General features: G+C 36.9%; 1 protein-coding gene across 17 annotated transcripts in view; it reads left to right on the top strand.

The window, feature by feature from the left end:
• R3HDM1 (R3H domain containing 1) overlaps nucleotides 1-12524 on the top strand; it is a 90544-nt gene that overhangs the window by 5613 nt on the left and 72407 nt on the right. The window contains exon 2 of one of the 17 annotated variants that reach the window (XM_054830733.1): nucleotides 7333-7378. The exons of the other annotated variants lie outside the window; for them this stretch is intronic. The gene's annotated coding sequence lies outside the window, so the exon portion shown is untranslated. The remainder of the gene's footprint in view (nucleotides 1-7332; nucleotides 7379-12524) is intronic. 17 annotated transcript variants of the gene reach the window in all.

The raw sequence follows: 12524 nt of genomic DNA, 5'->3' as shown, positions 1-12524 counted from the left end.
GAAAGAGGCCATCGTATTGATATATCCTTAGCTTTTTGTTCATACCCTCTGTCACCCCCTCTGATCTGTTAAACGAGCTGTTACTGTGAGGACTTTCTGAACATTTCACTTTCAGCTCTGTAAGATGTAGGTCTCTTATTCATTATATCAAATTGAAACATATATGGGGAGGCTCACAGGAGTAGTTTAACTGGCAGATGGAGGAAATGGTGACTGGAAGTGAGACCAGTGACTTCTTTAGCACAGCTGAATCTAGAAAAGACTGTTGGTGTGCAGCTGGTGAGCGAAGTTTGCACTAATTCGAGTGCTTCTGCCAAGAGCAGATTGAGGAGTGTTCTCTTTTTGATGTCAGAGCTTTGGGCATAAAAACCTCCTGCTGATGGTGAGTACCTGGGAGCAGTTGCATCACTGACCAGTATGGTGGATCTACAAGATTTGTGTCTGTTTTCATATTCTAAGTGAGCTCAGAAGAATTCAATGTGTTCTTGTGGAGATACAGTAGGAGTTTTGAGAGGCATTGGAAAATTGTTGACCCTTATAACTTAGACTTTAATCAAATGTTCAGGTTTTGCACCCAAATGATGCAATAGCAAAACTAGTAAATCGGTTTGCAGGGTATTCTTGTCCATGCTATCACAGTATGATTTGGAGCACTTCAACTGAAGGTACGGTAAAAAGCCTGTTTCCTTTAAAGCATTGTAAATTCCTCTGTCTTTTGGATGAAGAGCTGTGTTTCAGGTTCAGTATGCTATGTAGGTGTTTAAAGAGTAAAACTTGCTGCCATGATTAGATTCTTTTTCTCCCTTTCTTTTGTAGTCTCTTGAATCTATTCCATAACTTAAAGCAAGAACCAAACCCTTGCCATTTTCTGTCTTTCCTTAAAAGTAGCTTCATTGGTTAACATTGCTACATAGGATGGCAGTACCTTGACTCAAAACTTGTCTTTTTGAGTTGATGGATCCTTATCCTTCTTACACTTGGGAAGCCAGACTATTCCCAAACAAGAACTTTTGCCTAATGGCTTTCCAAGGGAAGCCTACTAATTTTCTTGTGTTTGTGACTGTTGCATATACTTCAGTGATAAAATGGATAATTGGATACTCATAGTATCTGCTGATATTAGTTCTACTATTAGAATTGACAATAACGAGGTTTTGATTTTTACTTGCAATGAAGATTACGAATTATTAGTCTCCTAGTTTAGATGTTATGGTTTCTTTTTTAAGTACATCAAAGTGATCTTTAATGTATTTTCATTGCAAATAATCTCTAAAAAGGATTCTAGGCACATGTTTGTTGCACACTGCATTATTGTAATGAAAAAATAAACCACTCTTTTAAGGCTTTAAAGCTGTACCACAAGCCAGTGCCAGTATTGCTCTGGGGTGTCATCCTTGTGGTATGGATTGGGAGGAAGAAGAGGACATGCAAAGCTATGAAGTGACTTTACGGAGGCTGCCGTAAGAATACCAATGCCTTCTGGTTAGACTTGTGGTCTGGTAAACGGATATGAATCTTTCACACAAGCTGTTGTGTTAATTTATTAAAATATTATGATTTTTATCCTGATGCTTTGTGTGGTAACACTACACAGGTTCTGTTTCCCTCTCTGTTTCCAAAGAATGTCTTCTGGAGAGGAACACCTGTATTTATGTGGACATTTTTGTTACTGGGAAAAGCAGCTGAGTCCAGACCGAGCTTAGCTGGTAATGATTTAAATACAGAGGAGCCTTCATCCAGTATAATAAGTAATACCATGTTTTGACTAAGATTTCTGAGATCTGAATGCTGTCTTCAGACTAAAATTTTAAAGCAGTAATATGAACAGAAAATGACTTTACTGGGCTAACGGAATTATTGCAATGTATGATATTCCAGCAGTTGTCTGGTTATCATTAGACGTGATGACATTCCATTAGTTGCTACTTAATCTTGTCTTTGCTGACACTGTAAAGTTTAATTTGCAAAGCACAAAGAGCAGTAGTCCTTATGAAGACTTGCATATCAAAATAGTAGTGAAAGCTGTCCCAGCTCAGAATACAATCAGCTTTTTATCTGGCCTTTACTATTAAAATATTGGACTATGTTAGAAACTGGATTTGTGTGTCTATCTTCCTTGGTCCATAGCAGTGTGAAGGCTTAAAATTACAATGTTGCATAAAGACTGAGAAAATGCAATGAAATATAGGGTAATTTTATGCAGAAAATAGTTTGGCCCATTTTTAAGATGTGGAATAATTGGCGGTGGGAGACTTTGAAAAGATTTTTCAGCTCTGATCAAACAATGTGTGAATTCAGACATGTTTTACATCAGTGGTGGCAATTCTGAAACCACTTGCTTGACTGACATCAGAGTGATCTGATGGGGTTCTTAGCTGTCTGGCTAAATATCTTGTCTCCCCATGCTGCTCCAGAAAGGCAGCAGAGTCTCCTGTAGATCTGTGTCATATCTGCCCATGCTAGATGTCTGTGTCTGGGCAGCTGACTAGCTCTTGATATGACAAGTAAGGAAGTCCTCATGCATGAAGTTAACAGGCATTCAACTTGAATACTGCTCATAACTTATTAACATCAGGACTCTTATGTTTGTAGTATCAGTAGTTGTTTTCTGTATCCATATTTTATTCATATCTGCATATACTGCAGTTACATGGTTATAATGGCAGTGATTCTAAAGCTTTTAAACCTCATTGGAATTCAGTACGCCTATATACTTACATAGGTTAAAGGTAGGCATGACTACTATAAGGAAGATGGATTCTCTCATGTGTTTGATGTTATAACATGTTGGAGGACATAAAATTGGTTTTAAACTATTCTTTGGAATTTTTAGAAATAAAGTACAAGTAAGTAGACTTTCTCTAGTTTCTTGTAATTTGAAAGAGAAAATCTTGCTGGTCGTAAGAAGGCTTCTAACAAGGTTAATTGAAAGTAAAGCTGGATGAACAAAAAATTTTCAGTTGGTTCCCACTGAGTCTAGGCCATCCAGGTACTCTGGTATTAAATAGCAGTAATTATCAGTAAAGTAAAGGAATGTTTGTGGACAAGTATGCAATTTAATGCACTGTGCACTGCATGAATGTGCCTGCAGACTGAGAGACTCTGTGGGTCATTTCATCCAGTCCCTTCATATTACAGGAAATAATCCTTTCATAACTGTGTCAAACTTTTTATGTTAATTAAATTGCTAGCTGTCATCTTTCCTGCTGAATAGCAGTTGTAAAATCTGGTTGTGTGATGTCTCCTGGCCTCCACTTTGTAAGTGGCAAACTTACAGACCTGTGGTTTTGTGGCAGCATTTTTACTCTAGCCTTAATAGCTCTTCTGCCCCCCTGTTATATTCTACAGCCACACATGCCATCTAATAAAGACCTGTCCTGTTCAGTTTGTGTTTTGACTAAGCTAGATGGTCTTTTCTTCAGCTACCTTCCTTTTACAATGAAATTATGTTTCCCATACAAGTTTTTACCAGTGCAAATACCATTGCCCTATAAGGTCTCACCTGGGCTTTATTAGAATGGCATTTATGCTTCTGTAGCTTTTCCGAGAATAACTTGAATGGTAGGTACATCTTACTGCATTTACCTTTTTCAAGGCTACATGGCATTGTGAGTTTAGTCACAGAATCAATACTCACCTTAGGATTGGTTAACTATTTATCTTCCGTGTTGTTTCTATTGGATGACTACTTGGTTTAAGAATTTGTGTCATTGGTAACAGTCAGTACTGTTATCGGTATTCTTAAGATCATCGTTTTGCCTCTGCTGGTGGTACCTCCCACATTAGTGATCCAAAGATGTTAGTATTATGTCTCATGGAGTAGGACTGAAATGAAACAAAGCTCTATTGCTACCCCCCTTGCCCATTTTCCCCTCACTACCTTACCCATTTGTCCCCTCTTTTAATACCTTTTGGCAGTAAGCTGCCTAATTACTAAAATAATTTTTGTTAATTGCCATTGTCTCTACTTTATCTATTTCCTGTATAATACCATGTATAATTCAAATAAATTAGGCCTACTCAAATTATTTTTCCTAAGAAATATTACTTTATTAAACAGGGCTGTTTGGCACAATCTGTTACACATGTTTTTCTGTCAACTCATTTTCCATTGACTGTGGTGCCTTTGATTCATTCTTTCCTTTAAAATTTCTTCAAAAGCCAGGCATACGGTTATTTTTTTCCTTATGTTTAGTTCTGTGCTTGTCATTCTAACATCAAATGATACCATCATGTATTTTGTACTGTTGCAAAAAAAAAAATCTCTGCTTTGGGACTTCTGATCTGATGAGATAGTTCTTCTAATTTTCTGCAGTTAGTGGGTATGCTGTCTTCAGTATTTACATTGTGAATCTTGTTTTTCCTTTGAATGTACTCTTTCAAATTCAATTTCAGATGTGCTATAGTGGTTTTCTTGTGTTCTTGTGCTTTTTTCTGTTTATATGGATAATGAACTTTTTGTTAACAAGTTCTGACTCAGACAGGTAACTTGTGTTTCTGACTTCCAAGGCTTACCTTTTGGTGGGTTAGTCTGCTTTGGGGTAGGATTTTTTTTGTGGGTTTTTTGTTTGGTTGGTTTTGGTTTTTTGCTTCCTCTACATTTATTCATGCAGCTAAATTTGTGGTTATTGCTTTTAAAGGGCTCTCCTCACCTCGTAGCCCCTATTCCTCTGCCTTAGGGAATCTGTAGTGAGGGCAAATTCCATAGGTATTTTAGAGGTGATTCCTTAAGTAATCTACGCATATAAAATTGTTAAATACTACATAAAATTCATCAATATCTTTTCATATATGTTATTGTAACTGTATAAGGAAATGTCTCTGTCCTGGATTGCCTATAAAGTCAAGTCTTTTTGGTCAGAGACATGCAGGATTCTAATAATTATTAGTAGCTATTCTATTAATTAATAATTAATCCTTCTTTGAATATTCTTACTATATGAATAAGATTCTTAAGGATTGACTTATTCAGTAATAGAGCAGTGTTAAAGTTTGCTGTCTCTTTAAACCATCTTCTTTCTTTATCTCGCATTTGGTATCACAGAGAATGAATGTAGCACTGACCTTCTGGTCTGTTCACGCTTCCTGAGTGTTAGGAAAAGCGTAATACAGGTTGTAAATAAGCACTTTTAAAATGTGAAAAATCTGATTTCCAGCAAGACTTTTCTTTCCTGTTCTGTTAAGCTTTCAAAACCTTTCTGCCCTCAAACTTGGTTGTGTATGCCTTTGTTTAGCTAAGGAAAGGTGTGTTTGGTATTTGCATTTTAAGGGTGAGTTTTTTCTCCTGTCAAATTTGTAATGGCTTGGCCATGCAATCTTTGAGCTATTTTTGAAGAAGAAAATGGTGCTTATTTTTCATTCCCCTCATACTTTTATACTTGTCTCTAAACTACGTTTCCAGAAAACTTCAAGTAAATTCACTAAGTTCTAATGCACTAATTAGTTTCTCATCTAAAATTGAAAGTGTAAGAGTTGCAGAGAACCTTCAGCATATAAACTTGCTGGTGGCAGTATTTGTCCTATGTTCATACTTTTTTTTTTTTAATTAGAAAATCCATCGTGCTATAAAACAAATTTTCCTTAAGTTTACTTTTCATTTCTCTGTCTCATCTAAAGAGAGACACAATGTTTGATCCTGGTAAGTTTCTTTAATGCACAGCCTCTTGTTTCAGTGATTATACCATGAAAGAGGAGGATATGCTGTCACAAAAGAAATTGTACTCAGTGCAAAAGTTAGCATTGCTTCCTTGACTGAACCCTCTACTCCTTAGATGATAAAATAGCTTTGAAAGGTACGAGTACCGTGGTGGCAGAAAATGATGCTACATGTTTTCTTTTAGTTGGGGAAAGGAAGAATCAGCTCTCAGTCTCCCTTGTGCTTCAGTCTGGACAATTAAGCTGCTGTTGTGATGATGTGCTTTCAGAAGTATTTATTAGGAAGTAGCAAGAGGCTGATTTTTACTCTCCTTTGTTACCAGCATTTTTAATTTAGAGATATAAAATCATGCTTAAACAGCTGTTCGATGAAGCCATCACGTTAGTGAAGCAATTGTTTCCTGACCTCCCTCTGACCAGAAAGTTGAACAAAGAAATCTACAAGATTCAACTGCAATGTAGGGCACTGCTCAGCACTGGATCTTAAACCTGTTTAGACTGAAGCTGCTGCAGAGGACAGTAGCTCACTTATAAACAATGCGGGAAGACTAGCTGTAAGAAGCCAATACTTTAGTCTCCTGCGAGTTAGACTCTCTCTACTGAACATTCTTCTTGAATTGTGGATTCCACAGAAAATGGGTTTAGCTATAACCTAATTCAAGAAGCTTTGCTGACATGGAAGGCTTTGCTGGTAAAACTTGACCAGATGTCAACTTACTGTTGTGAGATTTCACTGCAAGAACTTCAGTTTAAAAACTAGTTCTAGCTGTCTGTGGGGTATTCAGATCTGCACAGCTGTCACACATGATGACAAGACAATTTAATGTGTAACATGTTCCAGGGCTTGTCCTGAAATTAATGCATGTTAAATGAAAATCGGCTAAACTGAAACAATTGCACTTAGTAAATCATGGAATCAAGGAACTTGAAGATCATTGAGTCCAACCGTTAACCTAACACTGCTAAGTCCAACCACTAAACCATGTCCCTAAGCACCACATCTGTATGTCTTTTAAATACCTCCAGGGATGGTGACTCCACCACTTCCCTGGGCAGCCTCTTCCAGTGCTTGATAACCTTTTAGGTGAAGAAATTTTTCCTAACATCCAATCTAAACCTCCCCTTGAGGTCATTTCACTTGTTAGTCGGGAGAAGAGACCAACCCCCACCTGGCTACAACCTCCTTTCAGGTATTTGTAGAGAGCAATAAGGTCTCCTCTCAGCCTCTTCTTCTCCAGACTAAACAACCCCAGTTCCCTCAGCCACTCTCATAAGACTTGTGCTCCAGACCCTTCACCAGCTTCATTGCCCTTCTTTGGGCATGCTCCAGTACCTCAATGTCTTTCTTGTAGTGGGGGGCTTCATGGAGAATTGAAGAGTATTTATCAAAACAATATCAAATAATTAGATTATCCACCTTTTATGGTGTTTTTGCAACTTTTTTTGATAATGTCAGCTTTGTAACTGTATTTACAAACATTAATACATAGTCTTCTTGTAGCATATGAATTTATGTCTCAATACATGGACTGTGTTAATCTCCAGAAATTGGGAACTTTGCTTAAAATAACTACAAACTTCACTATTTTTATTGGTGTTTAAAACAGAGATCTAAGATCTGTGACAAAGAGCTTCGAAATGTGGGACACTTTTTTTAATTTGCATATTTCATTACAGCTTCTTGGTGAACTTGCAGGGAGGAACAGTTCAGTCCTAGAACAAGGTAAAATAATTATCTTCTGTCATGTTCAGCAAAAGAGGAATGTTACAGCTGGCCTTGTCCAGGTACTCAAATTATTGCTGACCAGCTAATCAGAGACTGTTGGAAAGTCAAAAGAAGGAATTTATATTAGTTCTGAAGTTTTAGTGGTGTATTGACTTACCAGAGTTGAAAGTGTTACATTAACAAAAATCTTGCCAAGTCTTGCTGCTGTTGCTTTTTGAGTGCAATAATAGACTCTCTCTAGACAGTCATAAGGATTCCCCTTAGCATTTTGCATGTGGCAAAATTTCTGCTATGATGCACATGATGGATAAAGTGTGTCCAGTTCTTCTCAGTCTGGTCCTTACTTTGTAATTGCCAAGATTTGTTCCTGTCCCTCTGGAACTATTGTTGAATCAGTGCAAGGAGAATCTTAGACAGAAAATTAGATTTAGTTTTGGCTTAGAAGGACTGTTGTTTTAAATTGTGTAACAGTATTTTATGCACAATAACTGCTTCTGTCTCTTTATGCTAGAGCCATCAACCTTCTTGTTCAGACTAGTGATCTTGCCTTATATGTCATGTTAAAACAATAGAGTTTCATGTTTAGAACTCTAATAAATATTCTAGACACAGTATATAGTATTTCCATTTGTGGTGATGGAATAAGGCTATTGCTTTTATAAATCTCACTATTTGGGAGTACATATGAATAATTCAGTCAGGAGTCTAAGATCTTCGTATATTGCCACCTGCTCATTATTCAGAAATTCTTGTTACAGTCTGCTGTTGCCCTAGCAACATTCTGAAAATTAGTGTTGCATCTATGAAAAAGCTTTTGTTTATCTAGCAAAGCCCACTATCCAATCTGTATTTTTGCAGGATGCATCTCAAGTGGCTACTTCAGGTCCCAGCCCTAGTTGTTTAAAAAATAATATCATTTTATGTGGCATTAACTGAAAATTATCTCTCTCTCTTTTTTCTTTTTAAACTTAACATAGATATTAAATATGATGCTGATTTACCTTAAAGTCCCTTTAGGGTCTGATAATGCCATTATATTATCTCATTTGAGTAGAGATGCTTGACTGTACAGATATGCAAGAAAGTAAAAATCACATGTTGACTCCTGGTGTTGTTGGGGTCCTTCTCTGTTTCTCCTACCCATCTCTCTCCTCCTTTTCTCCCTCCCCCTGTTGACTTTTACATGAGAAGTCAGATCTTGTTTAACCTTAAACACTCTGGGATTTAAAAAGATCTTTCTTTGTGTTGATGAAGTTGACATTAGCCAAATTTGGGGTGGGAGTAGGAGTGGTGTTAACATAGTCCTTGAAACTGCTAATGCCACAGCTAACAGAAGTCTCTTGCAACTTCTGCTCTCACTGTTTTAGGCTGAACATACTTACCTCACAAGATATACCAACACCATTTACTTTTAGAACAAAATTGAGGAGTAAAGCTGATATTCTGGATTTTTTTTTTTTGAGAGAGAAAAAGAATTTGAAAAACACTAAAAAATACCCAACTGCCCAAATCCTCTCCATTGTCAGAGAAGAGCTACCATCCTTTCCATAGCCCCTCTTCTATATGTGGTTGGGATCCTCCTTCCATTTTGTATTGTCATTTGTTTGGTTCAGCCCTACAGTTCCTCTCATTCCTTTCTGTATGGGTGGAAGATAACACATACCTAGCTCTGAGGAAACTTGTCACTGTTATCTGACCTGTTGATTTTCAGATTGAGTTCTGGAGAGTAGTAAAGACTTATGCTAAATTAGCAAGCTGTGGTCAAACTTAACTCTAGAAGAATACTTACTTGTCCAGACTCTTACATTTCCCTTGGTTTTAACTAATGCATTCCTTAGTCTCTTGCCTCTGAAGTACCTGAGGATTGGAATTGATGAAGTGAGAAGTTTTGTGATTTCTTAGGAGTTTTCTTTGTGCCTGCTTCATGATATGAAAGCCTGCTGGCAGCCATTGCTACCAGTTTGCAATGTTTTAAGAGTATATGGAAGGAAAGGACTGCTGACAAATTAGTCTTTCTGGAAGGCTGCAGTAATATCATTATTTTCAAGGACTGTCTATTTTTTGGCTTATTAATGATCTTAAGCGTGTTTAATCTAGGCACCTGATAACTAGTTGACACAGTAAATGTTAAGTTGTGGGAAAGGACAAGGAACAACTGAAGTAAGTGAGAAATGTGGGATTACAACTGAATTGCTCATCATGATTCTAGCTGAAGCCTCTTCCTTTCCTCTTTTCTTGCTTTTAGGCACCTGGCACTGAAGCCCTATTCCCACGTTCATAGTTGTTTAGAATTCTTTGGGATGATAACACAATTTGTTGTGCTATCCAAACATAGAATTTTATAAATGTGAGATAAGGTTTATTGCCTGGGGTTTTGTTATTTCGGGGGTAGGCATTGTTATTTGGGAACTTCTACTTCAGCTGTCCCTTTGCAGAAAATAACACTGGTTTAGAATAAACAGTTTCTTACAGTTCTCTATTCTCATTTCTGTGTTCACAAAACTACTAGTCATTGTGACTTTGCTGGAATAGACAAAAACTTAGCTTTATTCATTGCTTGATAGTGTCTACAAAAAAAACGGTTGATTTCACAACCCATCAACATTCCCCTCCCCTGCCTAGTGTGACAGCTCTGTGTGATTGCTCATGGGTTTTGGACAGCATGGCTTCAAAATCAGTACATTATAAACAATGGTTATTTGCATATCCCATACCTTAAGGAGACCAAGTTTTGTTATGGAAAAAAAAGGAGGGGGGAGGGGAATCTATCCATTGAGACAACACAAATTTATTCTGAGTGGTGGTACTTAAAGCAGATATTGTGATTTTAAAAATTTTCTGTTCAGCATCTGCGACCTTCATATGCCTGGCCTACTATGTCAGTCCACTTACTGGGTCATTTATGGGGAAGCCCAGAGGACATTTATCAGAGATGTTACTTTTCGTTCAGACTGTTGCTTTTTCATTAAAAAACCAAAACACGATGAACCTCATGTGGCTGAGAGGATATTACAGTATATTGGTATTGCTTTCAGGCAGTTAAGATGACCTTAAATTCCAAGCTGCAAATGAGTAGCTTAATTTTCTGCTTAGCTAATGACTGGCATTTGGATGAGACTGGCTAAAAGCAGAATGTCTAGAACAGTCTGAATTTAAACTACAGTTCAGGAAAAAGTTAATATCAAGATAGGAATGCAGAGCTAGACATGGTGTGTTCATTAGGTTTGTGTGAATCTATCATCTTGAGACTAAATTTACAATTCCTTTATTTTTATCAACAATGCAGTAGGTTAGGTCTCATTTGTGGAGAAAACGTAAAGGTCTTGAAAGGGCTATGGAGCTGTTTTTTAGAAGTAACAATGAATGAGAATGTTCAGCAATAGGAACAGCTGGGAGTGGAAGGACAGAGAATACAGTGATTAAACATGTATCTGACAAAACTAACTGATCGTTAGTCTGGCTTTGCGATATATATACTGTTGTTTAGCATGACGCATTTCTCAGTTATTTGCTTAAACTGCAGTACTTATAAAGAGATTTTTAGTCTTGAATTCTATTTTTTCAGCTTGTTTTTATAGTGTTACTCTAGACTTTTTAATGAACAATAAGTTAGTCTTTCTTCAGCAATCAGCCCTACAAATGGACCCACCAGACAGACACTTGCTCAATTGGTATCCATTGTCCAGAAGGCATTTGAAACGTAATTGCATTTAGTCTTTAAGACTAGCTTTGCATTGTCAGTGTTTTGGGATTGTTTAAATTTAGGGCTTTAGCTTAAAATCTACTGTATTTAGACCTGGACAACACTTTGTCATTATCTAGTAACTATAGCTAATTGGTGGCTAGTTTCTAAACAGCAGTAGAATTGTTTCATTTATACTAGTAAGGATGAGATTATATTTCATTTCTTGGAACAAAAATAAAACCACCAGAGAAAGATGTTTATTTTAGCTTCATCACTGTATTGTCTAAACTGTGCTTATGGTGCAAAGGAATGAAATTGCAGTACTTGAGGGTTTGTGCTTTCTTGGAAGTGAGGGGTTTTTATAGGGAGAGTATATGAACTAAGTACAGAATAGGCATTCATGACCAGTCTGGAGTTATGTACTTTCTCTAAGGGTAGAGATAAAGATATTTGTGTTCAGTCAAAGGTTTAAGACTTACTAGCAGTTCAGAAGAGACAAACTCAAAATCAGTGAAGTAGATGAAACTCAGTGTCATCAGAAGATGGCTTTGTATGGCACTTCTGTTGAGCTCATGTCAATAGGCCAAACATTACTTACACTCTTAAGTGTCTCTTCTCATGTAACTGAGAAAAGCTACTCTATTTCCTATAGGTTTACAGATAAACTTCATTTTGGAATTGCTATAAGTAGTTTAAAGTATCCCATTCTACTCTTTTTTTTTTTTAAGCTTTTTGTTTCTCAAGCTGTTTCTTAAATGTTTTTTGATCCAGAAGCTTGCTTTTTAGCTTGTTCTTTGAGTCTTCAAAGAACTAATTTTCTTTCTCTTCCTTTGTTCATTCTTCTAAAAGGTAAAAGCTGCTGTTAGTTAGAACATTTCAGTGTTTTAGCTGTGTGCTTCCTCCGGGAGTTTTTCCTGCCTTTTCGGCCCTGAAAATCTACAGGCCTGTAAATCTTGCTGTGAGTTGTTTGGGAGAATGTGCCTCAAGTGACTGGATATTGCAGAGCTAGTAACACCTGCTTTCTAAGTATATCCTGTGTAACAGAGCAGGCTATTTTTTTTGCTTTTTTGAATCAGTTCAGATTTCTGTCTGTCAGTACTCCTGTGAGTCAGATACTGGTTTGGGGGAACTTGATGGTGCACTTTGGCCAACTTTGAGTTGTGTAATTTTGTTATGAGTTTTTTAAAAAAGTGAAGATACTAATTTTCACAATCACTCGTATTGAGGTTTTCAGTACAACTATCATAGAGAGTATTGTTTTGTCAGGAAAATGGTTTTGAAGTGGTTGTGACTGTGTTGCATATCTTCTCTCCTTTTTTCTGGAGCAAACCTAGAGAATCCTTCCTCTTTTAGCAAGCATCCGATTGCTTTCTAGACTGTTTTTCATTTATCTGTTGAGTATCTGTCTTCTATGCTTGCTATGTGATATTGCTTTGAAATTTAAGTTGAATCAAAACG

This window comes from Grus americana, chromosome 6 (assembly GCF_028858705.1).
Source record: "Grus americana isolate bGruAme1 chromosome 6, bGruAme1.mat, whole genome shotgun sequence".
NCBI lineage: Eukaryota > Metazoa > Chordata > Aves > Gruiformes > Gruidae > Grus > Grus americana.
This window is presented reverse-complemented; position numbering and strand designations above follow the sequence as displayed.